This window comes from Rhinolophus ferrumequinum, chromosome 19, assembly GCF_004115265.2.
Source record: "Rhinolophus ferrumequinum isolate MPI-CBG mRhiFer1 chromosome 19, mRhiFer1_v1.p, whole genome shotgun sequence".
NCBI classification, from domain to species: Eukaryota; Metazoa; Chordata; class Mammalia; order Chiroptera; family Rhinolophidae; genus Rhinolophus; species Rhinolophus ferrumequinum.
The window spans coordinates 12,121,052-12,148,407 of record NC_046302.1 but is presented as its reverse complement, the minus strand read 5'-3'; the positions used below and the strand labels follow the sequence as shown (position 1 = coordinate 12,148,407).

The 27,356-nt window shown below is 39.9% G+C and overlaps 1 protein-coding gene across 18 annotated transcripts in view; it reads right to left on the bottom strand.

The window, feature by feature from the left end:
* The window catches only part of EPB41L3 (erythrocyte membrane protein band 4.1 like 3), a 147,596-nt gene extending 120,792 nt beyond the window's left edge, over positions 1-26,804 (bottom strand). For 3 of the 18 annotated variants that reach the window (XM_033135670.1, XM_033135665.1, XM_033135667.1), the window contains exon 1: positions 26,454-26,771. The gene's annotated coding sequence lies outside the window, so the exon portion shown is untranslated. Of the gene's footprint in view, positions 1-23,316; positions 23,436-26,453 lie in introns of those variants that run through there. The other 15 variants (XM_033135673.1, XM_033135671.1, XM_033135672.1 and 12 more) reach the window with 12 other exon arrangements.
* Positions 26,805-27,356: the final 552 nt, after the last annotated feature.

Below are 27,356 nucleotides of genomic sequence, written 5' to 3'. Positions count from 1 at the left end.
GCTTTACAGCATTGCCTAAAAAGTCTTCTTCAGATGGTACTGCTGGAACAACACTGTTTGAAATTCAGCTTAAATAGCAAATATGGATTCTTCATCCATTTGCCATGAACAGATCTGTTCTACAAGGCGGGAGCTTTGCTTTAAAATGAACTCTGAGCCAACCACATGAGTAGGGAACTGAGATTAAGCATACAAAATGAGGCAGTGCAAAACAATACTAGAAACTTCTTAATTCAAAGTTGCAGAGAATATGAGTATTGACCCAGTTACAACAGCGCTCTCAGCCTTTTACGTAATTCTCCTTTCCAGACACCATCACCAGGATTAACTGAAATGGCACAGCCAGAAGGAACTAAAAGAGAGCAGGCAAAAATATCACCCGGTTTCAGAATCCTCACAGCCAGCAGTGCCAAAGAAGACAGTGTGCAAGTCAAAGACAGCAGGAAGTCAACAAAAGGAAGCAAGCTTTAAATTGGAGTAAGTCTTTAAAACAAAGAGAGGTCAGATTTTTGGAAAAATGAAAACACTTTCAAAACACAGAGGACCTTCCACCATCCCTCTGATTTGGGCCCAAGTATTCATGGAAACAAATGTACAGAAGCAGATTTTCTCAGCAGAGAAGGACCTGCTGAAATTGCAGACGGAGGCCTATGCAAAGGGTCATCCCGGACCTCAGGAAGTCATTTCCCTGACTAGAAAAACGACTACTAGAGTGAACTGAAACTCAAGTGCCCGTAAAAAAATCAGGTACTCCAAGAGCTGATAACTGATACAGGGTCCTCAGGGGGGTAAGGCACTTGTTACTAACAAACGTTCCAGGTGCTACAGACGCTTCTGGTCTGTGGGCCACACTTGGAGCCCAGTCCAGGGGCAGATAGTCACACAATCTATGGGTGTGCTCCTCCCGTGGCAATGACACCTGCCACAGCTGGAACCGACCATGTTCTTCAACTTAAAAGAACAAGGTAGCAACTAAGACCAAGCTATTTTGCAGGTTTTTGAAATGCCAAAGTTAAAACAAAATTAAGAAGATACTTTTAAGGAAATAAGGAATGGATGTGAGGACCAGCTCTCCCACCCAACTGAAGGTCCCCCTAATTAAGAGGTTGGTGCAAAAGTAATTGCGGTTCAAAAGGTTAAAAATAATTGCAAAATCGCAATTACTTTTGCACCGATCTAATATTTATTTCTTTTATCTCAAGGAAACATTGGGGAATTCTTGTTCCTCTTACCTATTCTATAGACCAATGAGAGATTTTCCCAAGCCAAGAATCACATGGTTAAGGGGTAACTAGTGCGTCCCTGCTGGTTCTTAACATTATCAGTGGCTTCCCATGTGAATTTTTCAATGAACTAAAATTTATTCCTTCTGGTACCAAAAATATTTTGATGGAAATAATTGTCAGGGTTCCTTACACTCCCACAATTCCTTAAATGAAAAATGATCAACACCTTGAACTTCCAGCATTCCCTTTTTCACAGCATGTGCCTAGTTTATTGTCCTGCATATCAGTTGGTACAAATTTGAGGAATGCAAACTCTTTTTAAGATGAGCCTAAGCAAAACAATTAATAAAACAAATGTGATGTTTTAAAAATTCGACTGTCAACATTTATATATTTACACTACCACATATTTCTATTAACAGAGATAACCAAGAGTTGATCACACAAAATCTGCTGATCAGAATAGTTAAAACTAGAGTATAGGAAATTTCCAATTACCAATTAATTATGTTCCCAAATGCTACTTGTACAATGGTTGTGAAAGCCAAAAATCCTATTTTCCACAAAAATAGTGTCATAAATTATAGTTAAGCTTCAAGGACTGCCTGTAAAAGTCTTAAGCCAGAAAGTATGTGAACAATATTTTACTAGAATCCCTATAGCCCATGTGACTCCTTGAACCCAGCAGGGATTAGCTGTGGGGGAGGAAGGCTGGGTACTGCTCTAAAAACAAGCATATCAGTTTGTCTATTTGGTTCATGGCTCTATCACCAAACATTTCAAGCAATCCTTGGCAAAATCAGGCACTCAATATTTCTGAGTAAGTGAATGAATGAATGAACGAACAAGAGGATGCACTGACTACTATCTGAGAGTCTTACAGAATGAAGGTCTGAACTTCCCTGACATGATCCCACAGGAAGAAATACTAAATGTAGTGCCAAGGAAAGGAAAGAGGAGAAAGGGACAGGTAAGGGTGGTTCTCAATTAAAATGCTCTTATAGTGGAAACAGCTTAAATGCACTTAAAAATTAACGATGACTTTTAAACTACAAAAGTCTCCCTCTCACCTTCCTAGAGACCCAGTATGCCTCCACAGAAAACACAGTATCAGGTTTTTTGGGCATTCCCCCAGAAATGTTCTAAGCATAGTGAAGCACAAATATGTGTACAAACTCCTCCCCTTTAAACAAAAGAGAAGCATCTTATACACATAGTTCTACACCATGCTTTTTCCATCAGTAGCACAGGGTATGGTTGCCACCTCCCCGAACACTTTCTCCTTAAGATTGCTGACACCATACTCCTGGTATTTCCCCTAACTCACTGACTGTGACCTGGAGACACTGGATGCCTCAGGATTCCGTCCTTAGAGCTACTCTCATCTATACCTAACGCCGTCTTTGAAGAGCCTAACCAATCATGCGGCTCTAGCTATTGTCACCATCTTCCCTTTACCTGGGCCATTATACTGAGCTCCTAACTGGTCTCCTTGGCCCTCCTTCCCCCTTCCCCACAGAGTCTATTCTTTCCACATTTTCTAGAGTTCATGTCTTAAAATATAAAGTAAGGTCATGGATTCCTCTGCTCAGAAGTTCCCAATCCTTATCGCACTCAGGGAAGCCAACATAGTACCACATGTGGCCCTATTTCTTCTCTGGCCTCACTTCTTATTACTCTCTCTCTCTCCACTCCAGCCACACTGGTCTTCTTGCTTCTCCTAAGGCCACCTGGCCCATCCCCACCTCACACTCTATATACTACTCCACTAGAATGCTCTTCCCGCAGACCCATGGGCCTTCCATGAGCCCCTGTTGTCACGCAGCAGCCTACTGGTCTGTCCCCTCGTACCTGCCCCTAAAGAAAGGAGAGTCTATGAGACTGATCCTCTCTGGGACTTTGCTTCACCTTTGTGCTTACACCTTATGTCTCCCTGTTTGGCCCAAAAGGATGGCTTGTTAGTCAATGACGGGTAAGATTCCTCAAGGGAAGAACAACCTAAGACAGGCACAGTTGCATAGGGGCCATTTGGAGAACTCATGGGGTTGATAGAGGTGGGCATAGACCTCCACCTTCCCCCAGCTAAGGAGAGCTTCTGCCTCTGTGGCTACATTCCTTCCCACATCCTGCTTGGGAAGAGATTCATGATGTGATAACATCAGCTCTCCATGTATTCCTATCAGTAAGTTTCAGCATAAAGGTTTTGTCCCTTGGGGAGGTACATACAACTAAGACATCCTGGGACTTTCGGTTCCAGCTTCCGGCAGGCAAGGGTGATTGGTTTGAATCAGTTTTCTAGTATAATGTATGAAATTCACAGACCATGGAGAAAACAATGTTACTTCCTTTTGTGTACATCAATAAAAGCCACAAGGTAGCCCGATTCGGGGCTCTCAGTGCTGAGGCATGAGTCCCTTGGCCCTGATTGCACTCTAATCTTGGCTACTGTCTTTCTTAACCATGCGCCGTCCTTCTCGCTTCCCACAGCTCTTGTCATGCAGGACATGACAAGTCCCTTCAGGGCTCTGCTCAATGCATCTCTTTTCTTAAAGCCTTCCCTAACTGCTCCCTCTGAAATTCCAACCCTTCCTCCTTACTCCTTTTCCGTTTTATTTTGCTCCATAACACTTATCAGACCCCCCACATTCTATATTAAGTTATTGTTTATTTTCTGTTTTTCACTTCTAGAGTAGAATCTTCAGGACAGAAAGGATTATCTGCTTGTTCCCTGCTCTATCTTCAGTTCCCAAAATAATACCTGGCACTCAGTGATAGGCAGTCAGTAAATATTTGTTGAATTTGTTGAATGAAATATTTGTTAATGAATGAGCAACATCTTTTGAATACTGTTTCTTAACAGTTTCCTTATTAGCTGGACAAAACAATCTCCTTCCATTAAACACTGAATGGCTGTGTGCTATAGGGATGTAAACATTTATGCAATTGGTGCCCTCCTGATGGACATTTCGGGTTTCCCCATTCTTTCATTACTTAGAAACAATACTGCAACAAACATCCTTTTACATGGACAGATATTTGCAGAGAAAAAGGAATACCTACTAAAATGAAAAGATTTTAACTTCATCTTTTTATATAAATATCTCAAAAGTTAACAAGAATAAGCAGAAGCTCACTAAAAAGTGTCTGAACCCATTTGTTCACCAAATTAGCAGGCAATCTGCTCAGCAAAGACATCAGCTTGGATGTGTGTCAAGTGACATCCCACAGTGAATTATTACAATAAAATTATAGGGTTGATAAGAGAGAAAAATTGCAGAGAAAACGACTCACGCTAAGCTTTGGAGAGAGCAAAACATGACTAAAACAACAACAAATCCTCAACAGTTGTTTTTCAGTGAAAGCACACGTCACGCATGTTCCTAGCAGAACCTGTCCATGTGACAGTATTGGGCGTGGCTCTGTTCACCAGTACGGAGGCACAAACACATGTGGATGTCTTCTAGAAGACTCTAAAACAGCTCAGAACGTCCAGTAAAGGGGAAACCAACTATGATGAGACTCTTTCATCTTAGCTCTGTTTGTCAACCTGTCTTACATCTGTTACTCCTGACATGTCCGTACCAGTTACTCCAGATGTGTCCATACCATTTCCCATTTTCCTCCATTTCAAAAATTCTGAGGGAAAATAGTCAGTTATCGCCTGTAAACAAGAATTGCTGTACCTCAACAAATGAAGTGGCAAGTATGTTTTAAGAGAAGAGGTTGGTTGGTTCCTCTAAACTACTGAATGAATTCTTTCCCAACAGAAGGTGCTGAAGAGAACATGAAGAGACATTTTTCTAAAGAGGACATACAGATGGCAAACAAACATATAAAAAAATGCTCAACCTCACTAATCATTAGAGAAGTGCAAATAAAAACCACAATGAGGTACCACCTCACTGTGGTCAGAATGGCTATGATCAACAAATCAACAAACAACAAGTGTTGGCATGAATGTGGAGAAAAGGGAACCCTCGTGCACTGTTGGTGGGATTGCAGATTGGTGCAGCCACTATGGAAAACAGTACAGAGGTACCTCAAAAAAATTGAAAATGGAACTACCTTATGACCCAGCAATTCCACTCTGGGGTATCTATCCAGAGAATTCCAAAATGTTAATTTGAAAAAACTCTATGCACCCTTATGTTTATTGCAGCGCTATTCACAATAGCCAAGACATGGAAAAAACTGAAATGCCCATTGGTAAACGACTGGATTAAGAAAATGTGGTACATTTATACAATGGAGTATTATGCAGCCATAAAGAAGAACGAAATTTTACAATTTGCAATGATATGCTAAGTGAAATAAGTGAGACAGAGAAAGACAAATACCCTATGATTTCACTTATGTGTGGAATCTAAAGAATAGAATACATGAACCAATCAGAAACAGTCTCAGAGACATAGAGGAAAACCTGAGGGTTGCTAGATGGGGTAGGGGAGGGGGGAAAAAGGGGGAAGGTGAGGAGATTAGAAAGCACAATCGGTAACCACAAGATTGCTACAGGGATACGAAAGTCAATTTGGGGAATAGAATAAAAAATGTTGCAAAGATTCTGTAGGGTATCCGATTGACACTTGTCTTATTACAGCAACTACTTCAGGGATGCTGTAGATGCCTGATCACTGCGCTGTACACCTTAGCTGAAGCTGAATAATAATGAATGTCAACTACAATTTTATATATATATAAATATATATATATATAAATATATATATATAAATATATATACAATTGGTGCCCAAATGAATATAGCCAAATGAATATATGGATATATTCATGGGAAGCGGAGTACAGCATAAGAAATAGAGACAATGGAAATGTAACGGCTGTGTGCGATGTCAGAGGGGTAGTGGACGGGGGGAGGGGTGTTATCACTTTGTGAGGTCTACAAATGATGTGTCTCACTATTACAGTGTTTTGTACACATGAAACTAATATATATATATATGTGTGTGTGTGTGTGTATATATATATATACACACACATATATATACACATATATATATATTAGAACAAACAAAAAGAAGCTGCTGAAGCCACCAGCTCCAGATCCCCTGGGTCCAGACTTCTGCATCCTTCAGTGGCTCTGCAGAGCAGTACTGGGATAGCTGTAAGTTGGAGGACACCTTTGCTAGTATCTCCTCCTGAGTTACTTGGGACCTCTGTCAGAGGTGACGTTGGGATCGTCTTACTTTCAACTGTGAGGTCCATCCAACATACAGGACAGTCTTTGCTTTTTTTCCCTTTTTTAAAAAAAAATTTTATTTTCAATTACTGTTGACAATTCAGTATTATTTTATACTAGTTTCAGGTTTACAGCACAGTGGCTAGACATTTATATAATTTACAAAGTGACCTCCCCATTAGTCAAGTACCCACCTGGCTACTAGACTAATCTAGCTTCCTTTTCCTGCATTTGAAGTAGATTCAGCTCAGTAATCATTGATAGTTTTTCCCTGTAGTACTTAGTTACCCACAGCTTTACACAGTTCAGTTTTCAAGGAAATACTCAAATGATGAATATCATGATCTGTAATGTAGAGCATTATACAAATGTTGGTGAATACCAACCAACCCAAATCTAAAATTTCCGTGTGGATCAAAGCAAATTCTGCCCAGAATGGGATTGTTCTGTCTCTTAAGGCAAATCCAGGATTTGTCCAGGGCACCCAGCTGCATTTCCTATTTTATTGTTGGATTTCACAACACACTGACTAATAGCAATTCATGGTAATCAGCAATGTTTCAAAGGGTCAAATGAGAGATGCTTCCAAAGAAATATGATTCAAATCAAGGAGAAAATAAGGCCAAATAAACTAGGTCAGTAGATTTATTTCTGAGTTATATAAGATGGACATATTTCTGAGTAACAGAATATTAATCTAGAAGAGACAATCAAGCTGCCTACCTTGTACAGTGGAAGGGAGCCAGGTCAGGGTAGTTAATCACCTTCCCATAAATTAAAATGTTCTGGTTAGAAAATGCCAAAGCATAATAATGTATCTTCCATATGAATACTATTCTGTTACTAAGGTTACTGCCAATAAAATAAAAAATGAAAAATAAATAATAAATTGTTCCTCCACTTAAAGTATCTTCCAAGAATTTAAACCAAATGTATCCATGATCAAAATGCTATTTAAAGAAGAGTATCTGAAAGCTGGTATGTGAGATCTGATTAATAATAAAACAGGTAGTAGCACCTTAAATTAGCTTTTCCCTAACTGTGTCACACAGCATAAAACTCTTATTGACATCTATTATTTGAGGATATAAAATTAGAAAACACTGCACTAACTTTGGTTTTACTTCTCTTCTAGGTAACATCACCCATGCACTCCTTCCTCAAACTATATAAAGCTCAAACTTCCACTCAGCATTTATACTGGGGATGATATTTACCTAACAAAGGTGTTGTAGGCTTAGAGATAACAGAAGATCAGACTACAACAGAATATAAGCTCCATATGGGCAGAGATCTTCTGTGATTTGTTCACTGTTATGTAGAGAAGTATCTGACACATAATAGGTACTCAAGAAATATTTAGTGAATAAGTAAATGAATATAAATGACTGACTCAGCTGGCACTCAAAATATTATTGTGATTAACTTAGTCATAAAATATTGAAATATTGACAATTAGTTTCAACATTAGCCATAAAAATAATCTTATCAACTACAGAGGGTGCCAAAATAAATGTATACACATTTTAAAGAAAGGAAAAGACTATATTAAAATTATAATACTCAATATATACAGATAACAAAAGATAAATACAGTCATGTGTACACAGTTTTTTTGGCACCCTCTGTATAATATCAACAGTTAAAAAGTTTAACTTGTAGCAAGAATGCACTTAAACATTATCAAACAATGCACCCTCTGGAGGTTGTTTACAACAAGTAAAGGGTTTTTTTGTGTGAAATAAACATTAATTCCTTTAATTTCAAATAGATGTTTACAGTTAAAGTGTAATAACATAACCAATATATATATCTGAAGATATAAATAGTGAACCAGATGAAAGCAGGTATTTGTCACACAAGATATACTGAATAGACTACCGTTTAAGACTGTATACATTTCATCTTTTTGTACTCAGCTCTAAAAACACATTAAGTGCATTCATAAGCCTCTCACCATAAAATTTCATTAGAGTTCAAAGCCCTCAGAGCACACACCTATTCCCTTAGTTTTTGACCCATGTCTAAGTTCAATGAGCTGAAAAAAATGAGTAATTAAAATTGTTCTTAAAGGTCATCATAATTGCAGCCAAATCTTAAACAATAAATTCATAACAAAGCAAAGCAACAGATACAAAATAAGAGACACATTTTCCATTTTACTATAATGCAGTATAAATCACATTACATAGACTGTATTTTAATATTGAAAGAGAAATAATTATCAAGGACCTTGTATCAAAAAACATTCAGTTTTGCAAACAGGAATATACAAAATGAGTAATTCCCATTAAAATCTTTCATAAAGGCAGATATATATAGATATAGATATAGATATACAGATATAGATATATATACACACTATATGGAATTATACAGAAGCCACAAATGCCCTGAAAACAGAGAATTCCATTCTTTTAGATTTCACAAACTGGTAAGATGGCATTATTGAACAGGAAATGGTGTTAGACGTGGCTACTGAAGCAAAAATTATCCATAATGGTTTCCAAATAGAAGCTACTCAAACGTGGAGACTTTCAAGTTCTCCTGTTTCCCTTTCGTCTTCCTTTCACTCCAGGCTATCACAGCCTCCTCCTTAGGAATTCTCTTCTTCCTCAAACTATTCAAATTGGGTTTTGTCGATTGAAACACTCCAAATCGGAAAAGGAATGATACTATAAAACTGATATACATTAATTATGTATAATCTTGTTGCAAAATAAAATATAATTTTTCTCCATTTGAATTTTTAAAATATATCCAACTTGGAAAAATTTTAATACCTGTTGGTATAAGTTTGTTGACTTTTTTGAGAAGGATTGTCCAACATCAAGGCCTTACTACTATTTTTGATTTTTAAAAACCTTTAAAACAAAGGATTTAAAAACATGCATATATTTACAATACCCTACAAATATTTAAGTACATATTTTAAATATATTATTTATATGAATGTTTGTGTGCATGCACATGTGCTCACGTGCTCACGCGCGTGCACACACACACACACAGTGCCCTGAAACATTTATTTAATTCTCACCACAAACCTATGAAGTGGGTACTATTATTATTCCCTGTTGAAGAACTTGAAGCAGAGAGGTTACCTAATTTTCTCTCATCTCTCATTTCTCTCAGACAGTGATTGGCTGGGCTCTTTACTATGTTATAGTGCTAACAGCTGCTTCCCTACTACCCTTAATTAGCAAGTATAAATGAAAAACATTTTGGCCATTTCCATTGGTCATTTGCAGGAAACAGGGTAGCTCCAGAGACCTCAGGGATTCTAGTTTGCTAAAACAAGCTCGTCTCTCTTGACATCATGCCCTCTGGGCCCAGCAAGAAGACCACATTCTTCTATGTCCACCTCTCCCAAAGTTAAGCCCCCTTCCCTCTATCCATATGGAAGGATCTGGGGGAGCATCTGTTGAGCTGGCCTGGATCACACGCCCAGGAACGGAGGAGCATGACTGAGAGGGTGCAGGCCATCTGCCTATCATTTTATCCAGGGAGCAGGCAACCTACACTGACAGCCCCAAATAATCACAAGAAAGAAGTGAGGAGCAATGGGGAAGAGGTGCTGGTCAGACTGAAGGATGCCCACACTAAAAGTTCACACTGTGAGATCAACCCTTCAGCTTATTTCAGTTCTCCGCTTTTAATCATTCATTGTAGGAAACCCAGTTTTAACACAAATTTCATTTCATTCCATTTAAAATGATATGCAAAAGTGAGAGCAGCCAAGTAACAAAAGTACCCCCTGCTCCCTGCCTTGTCTTACATTGCTTCTTGCTGGGCCAAGAAGAGCCCAGAGGACGACCTGTTCTGATGGTCAGCACAGGACCCAGACAACCAAAGCAATGAGGGTTTGTCCAAGAGGGACACCATGGCCTAGGAAAATGCACACGGACCAGCTCTGTTCCACAGGCCGGTATTGTGAAGCCAATGCTATAACGGTATTAGTAACATTAATAATAATCCTTACAGTAACACAATGAGGTCAACTTTGCTACAACTCCCATTCTGCATATAAACGTCTCATAAACCCAGTGAGGCTAGTATTACCAGCAACACTTTATAGGTGAAAAAGCACAGGTTAAAAGGCACTGAAGAACTTGCCTGCAACTGCAGTGCTAATAAAAAGTGACTGAACTGGGATTACATAACATATAAAGATTACATAATATATCGATTACATAATATAAAAAGATAATTTACTGCATATCACAAATCTGATCTAAAATTTCCACAGTTTGTAATACATATAAATATTATATACATATTATTATCATAATACATATAACTGGTTATTAAATAGAAATTATGTAATAATAATACAAAACATATGAAACGAATATACATATATCTTCTTAGAATTTAAAGCTCTAAGGAGAATGCACAGGCCTTCTAAATCTTGTTATTAGAGAATATCTAAATTGATATCTTCTCTACTACTCAATCAACTTCCCTTTATCAGGCAGATACATTAAAATCATTCCAGGGTCCTTAGTACCTCTTCCAGGAAGACACCTTCTACAGGAGAAATGGTCTATGCATATTTAATGCTTATGAGGATTGTAATGCTGCTGATATTTCTATTGAAATGTTTTTCAACCTCATGCCCTTTTCAGTATCAGATAAAAGAATGCCAAGAAACAAGACAGCTCTATCAGGCAATTCCATTTCACTAGAAAGCCATAAAAACAATTATCTATGTCATTACAGACTCTTTAAAAAGAGCTTCAAACCATCAAATTTGCTGATCCGGGCCTGACACAGAATCCTGACTGCTCATGCTGAAGATTAATAGCTTGAGTAAATTGAGTAATGGTTGTTATCACACATCCTAAATTCAGTGACATCAAATTCAGACCGATTCAGAGGGAGACACCTGTATGTCAGTCAATCCTATTCATGTGGATTATCAATTGAAGTAGTTCATGTGGAATCACAGAGGTTACTGGTCTCCCACCTTCATTTATTAGAGAATATCTAAATTGATAGTCTAGAAGAGATATTCAGATTTAGAGAAAAACTTAATTTCCTATAAAGAAATAAAGTTTTAATGAAAACTTTCTTTTGGATAAGAAAGTCTTCAAAACTATATTATAAATGATGTTTCCAATAGGAAAACACAAATATCTATCCTCATACTACCTATAATTACCTACAATAGTCCAAGTGAAAAATTATCATTCATTTTTTTTAATTAGACTACATGCCTAATCAAAACCTCACTTATCTACTAGATGTTTAACTGAAGAGCTCTGAATTTAAACCCAATCACACTGTGATTTTCCCAGCACTGACTATAGAGAGTAAAAATGAGAGGTAAGCACATTGTTTTCCAAATTACAAGACAATGGAATATTCATTGGTTAGGGAAAAAACAAAAAAACAAACAAAAAAACGATTTACCTTAGACAGCTAAAATTGGAAGGGAAAGAAGGGGGCAGGCCAGATGGTATATCTGAAAGTATGAACAATGTGGAAGTGTTAATTCCTGGGGAGGGGGACAATTACTATAATAAGCATAAAGCATCCCAAGTCCAAGTTAACTGAAAATGACCGGAACCCAACTGTCATCCTGGGAAGCATGGTTGAATCTATTGCTCAGTGAAGTAAGATTTTGGTCCCTCACACACACCAATTCTTTTATGTCCCGAGCAGATTCTGCAGGCAAGCTCCTCTCTTCTCATCAGGAGTCTCACTTTTTACGGTTATATTTACAATTCAAAGTTCAATCACTTTTAACAAAACCATATCTACTAAATGCAATGTTAAAGATTCATCTAGCATTTTCCTTCATAAATTCATGGGATTGTTTCACATTATATTTTAAATAACTCCATTTAAATATTTACTGAGCACCTAGTATATGCCTAGCACTGTTTTAAAAGCTGGAGTCTATGGCAGTGAATAGAACAGATATAACCCCTGTCCTCACAAAGCTGATATTCTGGTTGGGGGAGACACACAATAAACACAAACAAGTAAAATATGTAGTAAATTGAAGAATGTAAGCAAGGAAGGGAAATAAGTAGTGTTGGACAGTGTGAGAGTGTGTGTGTGTGTGTGTGTGTGTGTCTGTGTGTGTGTGTGTGGGGGGGGGTATGAGCAAGCAGCAAGCTATGCAAATGTGCTGGGGGAGAACATTCCAGGCTGAAGGGACAGCAAGTACCATGTTTCTAAGGTGGAAACATGACCCTGTTCAGGGATGGGTAAGGAAGCCATGAACCTTGGTTAAAGCATCCAGTGTTCATTAATAAGAAATAATACTATGGAACACAACAGACACAGATACAACAGACAGATACAGACAAATATACTGCTGAATAAAAAAAGAAAGCTGCAGAAGGATATGTATACGGCACACCATTTAAAGGTTTTTAAACGTTAAAACAATGCCATAAATAATTCAGTGACACTATAGTGATGTGAAAAGAAATAAAGAAATTTTACGGTTATGATAAACACAAATTCAGGAGAGTGGCTGCTTCTAGGAGCGAGGGAGGTATAACTGTGGAGAACTTGGGAGCATTAAGCAATTTGGGGTAATGTTTTATTTCTTAAGTTGGATGTTGGGTATACAGGTGGTCATTATACTATACTATTCACCATTTTGTGTACCAGAAATATTCCGCAGTATTGTTTAAAAAGAATCCTCAGGCCCATCTCAGCATTCTCTGATTTCTTAGTTAACCATCCGTGGGTCACTTTCATGTTTATCTTTGAGTAATGGACAAGGCAGTACCAATATTTCTGTTCCACTATGATCACCAATTATTTTACCACTGGTAGAATCATTTCCATTGTCATGAGAAAGGGAGCAAATAAAAAAGCTGTCATTCCTTTTCTGGTACTCTGAAACTACATATTAGAGCCTTTTATGGTCTGCATAACATAAAAGAAAATACGGCAAATCTTCGTTCAGTGTTTTAAACTAAGCTTCTGGTCACAATTTTAAATACAGCCTCTATCTACATAGGAGGTAGGTATTTTTACCAATGTCACCTTTGCTTCTTAATGTACTTCTTTAGAAAAGGAGAACATCTTGGCGCACACACACACACACACACACGTGTATGTGTGTGTGTGTGTGTGTGTGTGTGTGTGTGTATAAAATTTCCTACCTTACCTGTGCTTCCAATTTTTCCACGAGCATGCAGGTATCTCAGCTCTGTAGCGGTGTGCCCCCGTTGTCCCACTTCCTTGCTTTCTACTTACTGCCCACCCCACCTCAGTCTGCTCTATCCTCAGGATGCACTGGGTCAAGAAGTGAAAGCAAGCTTGGAAGCTGAAGAACGTGCGCACAACAGGAAATCGGTACCACTCCGAGCGCCTCACTGAGCGGTCAGCTAAAGGCAAAGCTGCGCGTCAGGCATGCTGCCTGGACGCTGGGGAGCTGGGCACTGCTTCCTGAAACACATTTTCTCTCCTTTCCCTTCTACTCGCTTTCATTGTACATTCCTTTCACTCTCTCTCCCCACGACCTCACCTTCCATGGTTCTCATGACCATTCTATTTTAATGATTCGGAGTCTTGATCTTGCAGCTGGACCTCTCTGGCTTGCAGACTCCTGCATGAAGGCTCCTGTACATCACTTTTTTGAATGTCCCACAGGACCGTCAGGCCCAACTCCCGATTTCTATGCCACCATCACCAACCCCGCCATTACCTCAGGCCTCCCCACATGGATGAAAGCTCAGGGGACAGTAAGTGGGGCCATTCCACTCTCCCTCATCTTCCAAACACAATGTCACCAAGCCTCAAAATTCCACCTCCGACACATTTTCAAATGATTAATTTCCCTTCATCTCTACTACCACTTCCTTAATTCAGACCACCCTTAATTCTTCCCTGGGTAGTAGTACTGCTACTGGCCACTGAGTACTTACTATGTGCAAAGGACTTACACACAGGTTTGCTGAAAGGATTGCTATATTGTGCAGTGATTATTTTTATTTTATACAAAAACTAAAGTTTTTAAGTTTAAGTATTTTCCAAAGTTACAAACCTGTGGAGTCAGAATTTGTTTTGTTTTTTTAAATGGGAAATACTTTATTTTTATTTTTTTTAATTAGTTTCAGGTGTACAAAACAACATAATAATGACATTTACACCCCTCACAAAGTAATAACCCTCCTCCCCCAAGCTACTCCCCACTGACATCTTCTTTAACTGTTACAATACCACTGACCATCTTCTTTATGCTACACTCCACCTCCTGTGACGACATACGAGGTTGGACAATCAAGCTCGGAAACCCTCCACCGTACACTTACATGGTGGGAAGTTTGCAAACTCAACCTTCAACCTTGTGTGTGCGTGTGTGCGCGCGCGCACACATACCTATATGTACATACATATACATACACACACGAGCTTACTGATTCACTCATTCACTCAAAAAAATGACTCAAAACAGTAATTTTAACTGCAGTTGATATATTGTCTCTTAAAAAGTAAATTCCCTAGGTTACTACAAGGGCCATACTTAGTTTTCCAAAAATCACATTTGACTGTGTCACCTAACAAGACAAAACTCTTCGTTGGCTCCACGTCACCCTCAGGATGACATGGTTTATGGGGCTCTGAATTCTGAGCCCAGGCTCATCTCGTCATCCTTCCACTGTCTCTGGATACCATCTTGTACCCTAGTCAGAGGTGTTTTCTTTCACCTCCTTAAGGTGACCAAGCTCCTCCTTTCCCTTTGGCCTTTGAATACTGTGCTCAGTCATCTCAAACACCGCTGCTCTGGCCTCCTCTAGACCGTCTCAGGCCTCCCCCGTCTCCACCATCAGACTCTGACTCCAGGTGATTGATTGTTCAGGTCTTAGATTAGACCTCTCCTCCCCTGACCACCCACCAAGTGTCTGGGTAGGCGTTTCCTTTGTGCTCATTTAGTGCCCAACTTCCCTGTCACAGCACGTGTCATAGTGGATGGCAATTCCCACGCAGATAGTTAATTATCTGTGTGTCGTGGGTGACGGGGAGCCCTGTCAGAGCAGACACTGTTGTTCACTTTGTTCACCTCTCTATCACCGATAGTTGCACAGTGCTGGCACTTAATGAGCACTCAGGCTATACCCCATTGTTAGGAGAACAAATGAAGGCACAGAACAGTGGGAGCAGAGCATGAAAAAAATCCAAGACGTTCCTTCCCTGCAATGTTTGCCATCTTACAATAATTCCCTAAAAATACTGCCGATTATCATCATATGCATCTGTACAACTTGAAAAGTGCTTTGACATCTATTACACCACTTGATCTTCACAATGAGGTAGGAAATAGGAAGGGCTTGTTCTGCACATTTATATGTGAATTCATGTCTCTGAGAAGTTCAATGACTTCTTTTAGTTAAGTCCTAGGTAAATCCAGGTCTTTCAACATGTCTCTCATGTGCACCCATGAGATACTTCAAAAGAAGATGAGTTGGGACACCAAGTTCTGGATTCTGGTGAACTAGAGCTGCCGTTTAATGTGCGTTGGGATTCAAAGGCAGACGCAGGTTTTTTAAAGCACTGAAGCTTTTACCATTGGAGGACCTTCTCTAAGGAAAACATTTATAAAGTTACAAATCCAAACTCAAGTACAAGCTTCTTTAGTTTCATGGTAAGTCCACATCTGAGTGGAATAGTACAAGAAATTAAACTTAAATAATGAAGAAGAGCATGTATATTCTAAGTAAAAATATCACAAGAAATATACGATGCAAGAAGGAGGGACGGCACGAGTAAAAGCTCTTTATTCAGCAGTTAAAATGGGTCCACTGTAAGGCGTTGTACCAGGCCTAAGACACCAAGAGGATTCAACATGTGGTCCCTGTCCATTAGCACATACAATGTACAACTGATACCACACTTGCAGAGAAAAGGTACAAACAAAGAAGGTTGAATAAAATACTAAACATCCCTAAACGACAGTATCTAAAATAGTCCTCTACACCCATAGTCACTGTGATCTGGTCCTGCTTCAGAGCTTTCAACACTACCTGAAATCATGTTTATATGTTTATTACCTTTCCCCCTGCTTAAAATATGGGGTCTAGGAGAGCAAGGCCTGGTTTGTCCTGTCCACTGCTATAATCCTAGCACTAAGCAAGATACCAGGTTCATAAGCATTCCGCAAGTATTTGGAGAATAAACAAATAAATGGATAAAGTAATAAACAAAGAAACAAAACTTTACGAAAGTTCAAAGTTTGGCACACTGACGTCAATCTTTTCCGTTGTACAAGAAACTAAATGAGAAACTTAAACTTAACATTTTAGTATATATTAGTCTTTTAAAATTAACTATCACTGTTGTCAAATGAGTTATCTTATTGTTGAGAACCACTAACCTATATGAAACGTTTTCCCCCATTATAGACCATGTTTCTGGAAAAAAGTGTATACGGGATGTGATCAAATGATGTTTAAGAAACATAGTAAATGTTTAAGCTAAAAAATAATTTATTACAGTAAAAGACACATTGCCATTAATATCCCTCAAAATATTCCCCTTCGCTTTGGACAGACACATTTATGCCATCGTTCTAGCTACTTTCTGAAGCAGTTCTGGAAGTCCTCTTTCGTAAATGTCTTTAGTTGTCATGGCTGCCCAATGTCCTGAGTCTATTCAAAATGTTTACCTTTCAGGGTCATTTTGACACTGGGAAAAAGCCAAAAGTTGCACAGTGCCAGATTCGGTGAATTAATGTGGATAAGGACACACCATATTGTTTTTATTTGAGAGAAACTGTCGTATCAGAAGCAATGTGTGACATGGAGCTTTTCTGTTGGGATCACAAAATATGGTGAATGCTGCTGCCGAGTGCCATCCAATGGAAAGGCAGGGATCTCCAATATAGGGAGTGGCGCGTCGAACCTTAGTAACGGTGTGTGACAAGTTTCAACTTGTTTGGTGCAGTCAGTCGGGTGTGAGCTACGGTTGAGAGAAGGTGTGTTTTAAAGTTTGCCATAAATGACATCATGACAATGCTCCATGTCACACATCACTTGTGGTACGGCGGTATCTGTCAAATAAAAACATTACATTGTGATTTATGGATGATGTGATACAGAATTGCACACCTGAAATCTATGTAATTTTACTAACAATTGTCACCCCAATAAATTAAAAATAAATTAATAAAAAAAAAAAAAAAAACATTACGGTGTGTCCTCATCCACCTTATTCAGCGGATCTGGCACCATGCGGCTTCCGGCTCTTCCGCAAAGTCAAAATGATTCAGGACATAGAGGCAGCCACACCAGCACAACTAAAGACACTAATGAAAAAGGACTTCCAGAACTGCTTCAGAAAGTGGCAAGAAAGATGGAATAAGTGTGTTCAAAGTGAGGGAGAGCATTTTGAGGGGTATTAATGGCAATGTGTCTTTCACTGTGATAGGTTTTTTTAATTTAAAATTCACCAAATTGTTTGATCACACCTTGTAAGCTCTCTAGCTTACATTTTCTTTATCCTACAACACAGCTCCTTGCCACGAATTACTGCTATCTAGATTCCAAGGATCAAGGGGGAAAACTTTCCAAATGTCTTAAGTAGACAAATTAGTCAACCTCTATTTTTCCAACCCAATACTTAGTCCACTGAGCGTTTTCCTCTGAAAGTTAGTAAAAGTCATCACCTCAGACCACAAAATTATGGGACAAAGTAGACAAAAAATAAAAAATTTTCTGTAATGAAATTACAGAAATCTCTCTATATCTGTGATTTGAGTAACTCTAGATAAAAATTACATAAAAGCAAGCAACTCTCAGGCCCATCCTTAAGTTCACAGACTCCATAATGGCCTGACCTAACAGAAATTTAGGTGCCCCTTTCCAGTCGGCACTACTTCAGGATCATAAAGTTATTTGCCTGAACTGCGTGAATATAAGGAAAACAAGACTGGATTGCAAGTAAACCTAAGATCAGTCAAAACCATGTGCTTGTCAATAACATAACCGAGTAGCCCACATTCCTAGAGAATCTGCATGAAATCTATGAAAGGAGCCTGACATTTGTTAACTCTCTACTGCCCAGGACAAAGGAAGGGTTCAGAATTCAAAGCAAGACCAAAGGAAGCTTAACCTTTTCTATCTCTGAGAGCCCAATGCCTCCACACCTAAACTATCTCAGATTCGAAAGTGTCTTGACTCTGAATTCAGAGGCTAGTTCAGTTACAAGCTGTGTTGCCTGCTACCCCTTGGGGCATGCTAGTACACACGTGAAGACAGTGGGCACCTGGGACCTCAAGGTTAGACTGTGCAGGGGGAGGTCAGCCCTCTGTGAAGAGACTCTGTATTACGTAAAGTTTAAATTCAGACATCAGGAAATATATGGCTACAGGCTAGTTGTTTCAGTTTGTTAAAACTAAATATTCACACACACCAGTGAGATGTACGCAATTATTAGAGACTCTAACTTTGCTTAATGTCCTGTTTTACCACAGCCCTCTGATGTATATGCTACAAGACAATGATGAAAAATGTAGACAGTAAGTATAAGGAGGAGAAGGGGCTAGATGACAAGACTTCAAATAATCAGCATCATTAAGGTAATGATCCTTCACCAGTATAGTACAGGAACCAACAAAATTATTTATTTCCCATTAAAAATAACGATATAGATATGGATTTGCATACATGAAAAGGCTTCCCAGGACATACTGTTATGTAAAAAAGAATATGGTTACATATTAATATTTAAGCTAGAGGTCTACTCATGTAAAATATTATGTACCGATCTATAAATCTATACACATACACAATGAAGCTACTGTTATTTAGTAGGCACTCGTGATATATCAGGTACTATGTTCAGTACTGTGAAAGTATCATGTCATTTACTCCTCAGAGCCTTGCGATTTTAAGCATTGTGGCCATTTTATAAATAAACAAACAGACTCAAGGCAGTTAAGAGTGTTGACCCATGTCACACACCTATTAAATAGAGACTGGGAGTCCAACCCAGGTCTGGCTAATTCCAAGACCCATGACAGTATATTATATATCCAGAGGGGTGGCTCTGGAAGGATATTTGCCAAAAAGATTAACAGCAGCTATCTTTAAATGATGAGATTTCATCTTTTTGGTTTTCAGTATTGTTAGAATATATCCTAAGAGAGCATGCATTATTTTTTATATCTGAAATAACAAAGATGTTTTAATTGGAAGGGTAACTAAGAATGAAAATCTTTCCATCTTCTGTATATCTCATCTCCTACCACAAATAGTCCAAAAGTAATAATCTTCAACTAAATATGACCACAAAAATATATGCGGTGAATTGCCAAATATCATTGAGAGGAATAATCATTAGATTCAATTTCTGAAAATTTCTGGATTAGTCCATTAACAAAAAAACATCTGTCTCCAGACTCCTATTCTTCCAATACATCCTCTTTTATCACCACATAAACATTTTCCTTCCCTACTCAACTTTGTTTTTTTTATTGCATTTAAAATTTATGTTTCAGTTACAGTTGATATACAATACTGTTATTAGTTTCAGGTGTACAACATAGTGATTAAACATTTATATAATTTACAAAGTGATCACCCTGATAAATCTAGTACCTATCTAACACCATGCACAATTATCACTGACTGTATTTCCTATGTTACACTTTACATCCCCATGACTATTTTGTAACTACAACTTGGACTTCTGAATCCCTTCCCCTTTTTCATCCATGCCCCCAAACCGCCGCCCATCTGGCAACCACCAAAATGTTCTCTGTAACTGAGTCCAGTTCTGCTTTTTTGGTTCATTTATTTTGTTCTTTAGATTCCCCATATAAGTGAAATCATATGGCATTTGTCTTTCACTGTCTGACTTGCTCTACTCAGCACAATACGCTCTAGATCCACTCATGTTGTGGGAGATGACAAGATTTCATTCTTTTTATGGCTGAGTAATGTTCCATTTTATATATGTAACACTTCTTCTTTATCCATCATCCACTGATGGATACCTAGGTTTCCTCCATATCTTGGCCACTGTAAATAATGCTGCAATGAACATATGGATGCCCATGACCTTTTGAAATAGTGTTTTGGGTTTCTTCAGATAAATACCCAGAAGTGGGATGATTGGGTCCTTCTTTATCTCTTATTATAGCCTTTGTTTTAAAGTCTATTTTGTCTGGTGCAAGTATTGTTACTCCAGATTTTTTTTTCCATTACCATGAAATATCTTTTTCCATCCATTTACTTTTAGTCTGTGAGTCTTTCTATCTGAAGTGCCTACTCAACTACTTTCAATGGCTCCCCACTACCTAGCAAAATACAAAAATATAACTTAGTCTCATATACAATAACCTTCCAAAATCAGGCCCCACACTCTCTGCTTAGACTCATCTCCTGTTACTCCCACATGGTAAAGGCTCCGTTCCAGCTAAATTTAGGCCTCTTGACTTCTGGAATGTCTTCTCAATGACTAATCTCTATCAAAGTCCAATCATCTTCCAAAGACCAAAACGGAAAAGCCAAAATGGAAAATGAAGACTCCTTAAATAGATTTTTCCTATAAAGGGATGCACAAGAAACATTAATTAATAATACATAGAATGCGCCATGTGAATAAGCACTGAACATTATAAAGCATTTTTTAAAATCTGCATAGCCAAGTGACAAAGCATATTTCACAAAATTCATGAAACCACTAATTCTAAGTGATAACATGTTATGTAGCACTCTGCCAATTAAGCTATGGATCATACATTGGAATTTTTACGAATTCTTTAAAGAACTGTTTTAGATTTATTTAGGTCTTCTACACATATGTAAATAAAACAAGAACAAAATTAATTGGCCAAAGTATTACTAAATTTCTTCAAAAGGTTAGAATCCAGCTCTTTTGAATTGCACGCCAACTCGGTTATTGCTGCCTTTGCTTTTTACACAATAGAATCTTCTATGTTTCTTCACTGATAATGCACTACTTCTTATGAGTGCTCCATTACTGTCTCCAAGGTTTTCTTCCAGTCAGCTGATACCCAATCTCCAATTTTTGATGCATGTTCCCAATCAATGAATTAAATTGCCAGCTTTCTGTCTGCCACATGGCTGAGAGCAATTCCAAGACCTAGCCCAATTTCAGCGATGTTGAAATGTGAAGAAAAAAGTTTGTTTTAGAAATAATGAAAACTTGGAGCTTGAATAAAACACAAAGAAAGTGAGAATGTAAACACTATATGTATGTAAATAACAAAAGAGAGCTTTACAACAAAATATTTTTTTTTTCTTTTTAGCTCAACCTCAGGATCAATATCATCGGCCAGCCCTAATCCATTTTCAGCTTTTGTCACACTCCAATCCGAGCCCCTCCCCCTCTTCTGAGTGGCCCCTCAATACTAATGTCTTCCATGACACCAATTACAGCTGGCAAGAAAGGAAGCAGGCCTCCTGCAGATCTCCCTCAAAGAAACCGGTCTCTTTTTCTCTCGGTACCTGCACATTCTCGTCCCTGATTATGGCAAAACCTCCAGAACATACCTAATTTGAGCTATGGACAGATTAGCAAACTTGTTATGAAGAGGATCATGCCATTAAAAATAATGACTACATATATGAGTCCAGTAATTCTCATTTTTAAATAAAGCAGCAGTGCTGTTAAAGCCTTTTCAAATATTATTTGTAGTGAAGCGTCAGTCACAAATGGCCTCATTTTTTATTCAATTCTTTAAATATTTACTCAGTGCTATAAGTGTTTATACCCGTACTTGGTTTGGGAATGAAACTCCAAGAGAAATAAATTCCTACTCACATCAAGCAATTGCTCAGTGTAACTGGAGTGAAAAACAAACGTGAGGCAGGTTAAATATCATATTTGTTTTCTAGATCTAATACAGACCTTTCTGCTTCTTTTCTTTGTTTTAAGTTTGTAAGAAAGGGCTATTTAAGAACAATGTATCAAAATGTCAGCAATCTAAAAATTAAGTTGTCAGCTATTTCTCTGTACTGCAAATTACAAAAGAATCGGGTTTGTCGCTAATAGAAGCTTACAATTCTAAAGTGTGCAATTTAACCAATCAACCCAAGGTTTAAAAATGCAGTAGCAAAGACGTTTCAACAAAGTGTTTTGCAGTCTGGTACCTAACTGCAACTTCTCTACTCATGCCATTCTTCCCATTTTTTCCCCTCTGCCCTTTGCTTTGGAAATATGTTCTGGAATAGCTACACAGTTAAGTAAGAACTGCTCAGAACTCCTATATACCTAATACACTCACATGAAAAAAATGAGTCATCTTACCAGGAGGTAGAAAACAGTCAATGAACATCTGCAGCGATTCTGTGGTTCTTCATTTCATTATGCTCACATCACATTAAATTCAAAAATCAAAACATGAAATGTACTTTCCAGTTTCAGAATTTCAGACTTCCTCATATAATTTATTCATCACTAATTTGGGTGAAAAGTGTCTGTGATCATCTCTACACTAGAATTCCAAGCAAGGATTAAAATGCTGAATTATAAAATAATTTACAAATAAAACAAAAACTTAAATAGAAATCAATTACCCCAAATCACTGCAGATAGCTTCTAAACTTGTGAAATCTCCAGCTTTTTCCATTTTTCCCAATTGCCAACTGCAATCACTTAAAAATAAACCAGAAAGAACACTGCCTACCCAGAAAATAAACTATCATTATAGACACCACAGACTTTAAAAAGACGACACTAATAATTTAAACCAAGAATTTAACAAGAATGGTATTTTGGTACAAAGACCAGTAAGAAATATATTGACTCTATGCATAAATAAAAATATAGACTATTTTTGCTCTTTAGAAAACTGTAAGTGGACTTTTTAAAAAATTACAGTATTTTCCTCAATAAAGGGAATATTCAAAGATTTTGACTATTGCACAAAAACCCTCTTCTTTCTTGATCTATGACACACACCTTCCCATGCAGTCTTGCATTCAGGTCTACCTTCCAGTTCTCCAAACAATACCTTATGGTGCAGTTCAACTTGAGAAAGGAGAGTCTCATTCATTTATCAGGCAAAATTAAAGCCAGCAAGATGCTTTAGACCATCTGGTTTTGCCTGCCCCACCCTTGTTTCCTTTGAGCCACAGTGATGTCACAACACTGGGCAGGGCAATGACTTCACTTCTCCAGTCCTTTCTTCTGAGCACATAATTCTTTGCAGCCAAGGCAAATCATATGACAGCAGAACCCTCCAGGAGTGTCTGATGGATTACGAACAAATTAGCAGCTAGCTAGCCTTTTGAAAGAAATAGATGTAGCAATTGCACCATTAAAGATCTCTCTAAATGAAGTGGTGCTAAAGACAAATTGACTCGTGGTTTTCAATAGCAAGTCTATATGCCATAATAAAGCTGACATTCAGAGGAAAACTGTGGTTGGGTACATAGAAGAGACTAGCGGAACTATAGATGACCAGGGTAGTAGAGTACTTAAGAAACTTCTCTCTTCATTGAAGTCAAATTCTCACAGAAAAGAAACATGTATTTATTTTTCAGTCCACTCTTGCAGTTCTATTTTACTGGAGACATATGAATTCTAATTTGTGCATTTTATGACTATTTTTAAAGCACTAACCTAAAAGACGAATATGTGTTTTACAACATGGAAGAAAATCCCTTGGACAGCATGTTCCCACCATACTTAATTCAATATAAAGTAAAACCCAAAGGATTCCCAAAATGATGATAATGTCACATCTCTTAGTACATGAAAGGTTGCCGCTCTTCTAGCTGGGTGGCCCCTTAAAGCATTTGACCAACCAATTTACGAAAACCAATGTACATATAAAATAGCATCTGATCAAGTAAAAACATCCCTGATCTCCTATTTCAACACAATTCAAAGTTGGCCGAAGTACAAGCACTGCACAAGAATTCACAAAAACTGTTTTTAACTTAAATCGCCTTTATGCAGAAGAAACGGCTAAAAATTAAATGTAAATATTTCAGAGACACTGACCTTTGACCTATATCTTCTCAAACCTTCAGCCAAAAGGGACTACAAATTAAAGCGGCTACTCTTCCTGTTACTGATAAATCATTCACAAAGCATGTGTTTTACAAAAATTATTTGCCTAAAGTATATTAGCTAGATGAACTTTATGCAGTAACTTGTGCACCTGATATTTCGCTTTTCTAAACCGTCAGAAAATCATAATGCAAATGAGGCAGCATTTAGTATTCCACTATTTTATCAATGCCTTCTGAAATTGACAAATTAAAGACGTGCTTCCCGATTTAGAATTTATTTCCTCTCACAATAACTCTGTTACTCCAACTAAAGTTTTAAAAGTTTGACACCAAAATTAACATGCTTTTTTTTTTTTAAACCTTGTCTGAGCCAAGATATAAATCACCTCAAATTCCCCAGAGTTCACTCAAGCTTGACGTGCTCCCTTTTCTTAAGAGGACTTTTCTGCTTAATTTGCTGTAATTGATACTACATCCAGGGCTCCCAGAAATAAGTGAAGTTTCCTTGAGACTTTAAAAATCCGTGAAAAATTCAAAAAGAATGTTTTTAGCACTTAGTGTAATGATTCTTCTACTAGGGATGGTAATGCTAGCAAGGGAAGCTCCAACACACCTGGTTGCCTCAGAGAGCCTAAAAATGGACCCCCAAAAAAGACAGGAAGGACATCTGCAGAAGCAATTCCGCAAGACCAATGTAAAAAAGCTGAAACACCAACTTAAACACGTAATGGAAGAACTGCATTAGCAAGACTGCCTGGTCCCCTCAGGATTTCTCAGCCCAGACTCCAGGAGTAATTAATAGCACATGTTTTCTTTATCATTCTATGTGTTCTGCCACAATCTCTTCCCAACTTTGACCCGGAGCTGCAACTGGAGGAGAAAACCCTAGAAAACTTTGGGTCCGTAAATATAAAAACCGAAAAGGAAAGAACTCTCCCACTGCAACCGACCACAGTTACAATTTACTAGGTAACCACACCCACCGCATTGCAGAAGCCTTGAACTTGGCTGGGGGTGGAAGGGAGAGGAGAAAGGGGGAGGGGAAGTAAGGCGAGATTAGAGGGGAAATCCGAGAAAGCAAGCCCCCGCTGCAGGAGCCGGGAAACCCCCGCAAGGAATTGGCTGAGACCAGGACTCCAGCGGTCCGACGCCCCGGCCTCCCCACCCCCACCTGCCGCAGAGCTGCTCTCGCAGACACCTCCCCAGGCACCCCGCAGCCCCGCGGGCGCCAGGTGAGCCGCGCCGCTCCCCGCCCCTCGGCCACGGCAGGCCAGCCTCGGCCTCCCAGCGCGGGGGTGCAAGGGGAGGGAAGGCAGGGGCGACGGGGCCCTGCAGGTGCCCTGGCCAAGAGCAACCTCTTTTGGACGCCGCCACCTCCCCCGGCGGCCGAGGTGCAGCCCCCGCCGGCGTCTGAGGGACACTGCCCCAGTTCGGAAAGGAGACAAGTTACATAAAAGCTGCCGGCCCGCTCCCGAGCGGAGATGCTTTGTGCTGAGCGCACCTACCCCCAAATCCCGCTCCCGGGACAAGCCCGCAGCCACGCCGCACAGGGCCCCTCCCGCGCGGGCCGGCCACCCGCCCCGGGCGGCGCCGCAGTGTCGCCCTCCCTGCGCAGCCTGCCCGGCCCTCGCCCCCGCCCTCCCAAGGGGTAACTTAAAACATGGCGCCCCGAACGGGGGATTTAGGCAAATTGAGCGAGAAAAGGCGCGGGGACCGAGTCGCCCTTTTCGGCGAGGGCTCCGCAGGAGACCCCCCACACCTCCCCACAGGCCGATGTTCAGGCTCCGGGCGCCTGCCCAGCCGATGCTGCAGCGGGGAGGCGGGCGGAGGGCACGTCCCGGGGCACGGGGTGCGGCGCACCGGCTCGGCCCAGCAGGGATCCCAGCAGGCGAGCAGGCGGGGTCCGAGTTGGGCCTGGCCGAATCTGGGCTCGGGCGATTCCGGCCGCCGTGCAGCGCGGGAGCCACGCGTCAGCGGCGCAGCCCCGCGCGCCTCGCCCCTGGCCTCCGGCTTGTTCTCCGCACCCCGCAAAAGGGAGACCCCCTGGGATCCCCGCGTTCCAGCAGACAGAAAAGTTACCTCGGCTGGGCAAGGAGCCCGGGCGCGCGACGGCGTGTGGATGGGCTCGGCGCGCGTCTTCCCGGCTGTGCGCAAGAGGCGCGGGCGTGGGGAGGAAGCCGCAGACGCGGGCTGTTTGCCGCGGCTCCCCGCCCCCCTTTGCAGGGGATTCGGAGGCTCGGCGGAGCTGCGGCGGGGGCACACGCCCAGAGACCGCGCAGAGAAAGCCAAGCTCGTCCTGACTCCGCTTCCCGGCTGCGGGGGAATGGGCCACCGCAGTACTTGAGGACTGTTACGTGGTAACAGTCTTCTCCATCCAGGCGTAGGGTCAGGCTGGGGACAACACCTCGCGACAGCTGCCAATGGCGTTAGCCTTTGGATGTCCACTTAGATTATTGCCTGGGCCCTCTAATCCCCTCCTCTCCCTTCCCAGACACCCCTTTTGAGAGTGGGGGGAAGGTGTGCCTGACCTTCAGGTGAGTTATTTATTAGCTTAGGGGCTACAGTAATTTTTTTTTTCTTTTTGAAAGAAAAAAATTCAAATTGGTGGCATCTTGCACAGGGTGGGCACTCAAGAAATATTAAGTTAATAGAGAAAATCTGAATTAAAGGTGAGGGAAGCGGTTTTCTTTCCACAGCCTTCTATTCCTCACTATCTCCCCCTGCCCCCACCATGAATGTTCACAGTTACAGGTGGTCTTCTAAGCTTCCCAGAATAACAGGAAGTCATTATTGATAAAGCTTTACACTGAAATGGAGAGGAAGGGGCTCACACTCTGATGTGTAGGTGACAGAAATTATTCCTGGTCTTCTCACAACATCTAAGTTCTAACTGAGTAACCAAGACATATTTATTGAAATGTTTAAGGTCCTCTCCATATACTCCTAGTTACCCCTCTAGGAGCTCACCAACTCATTGAGGGA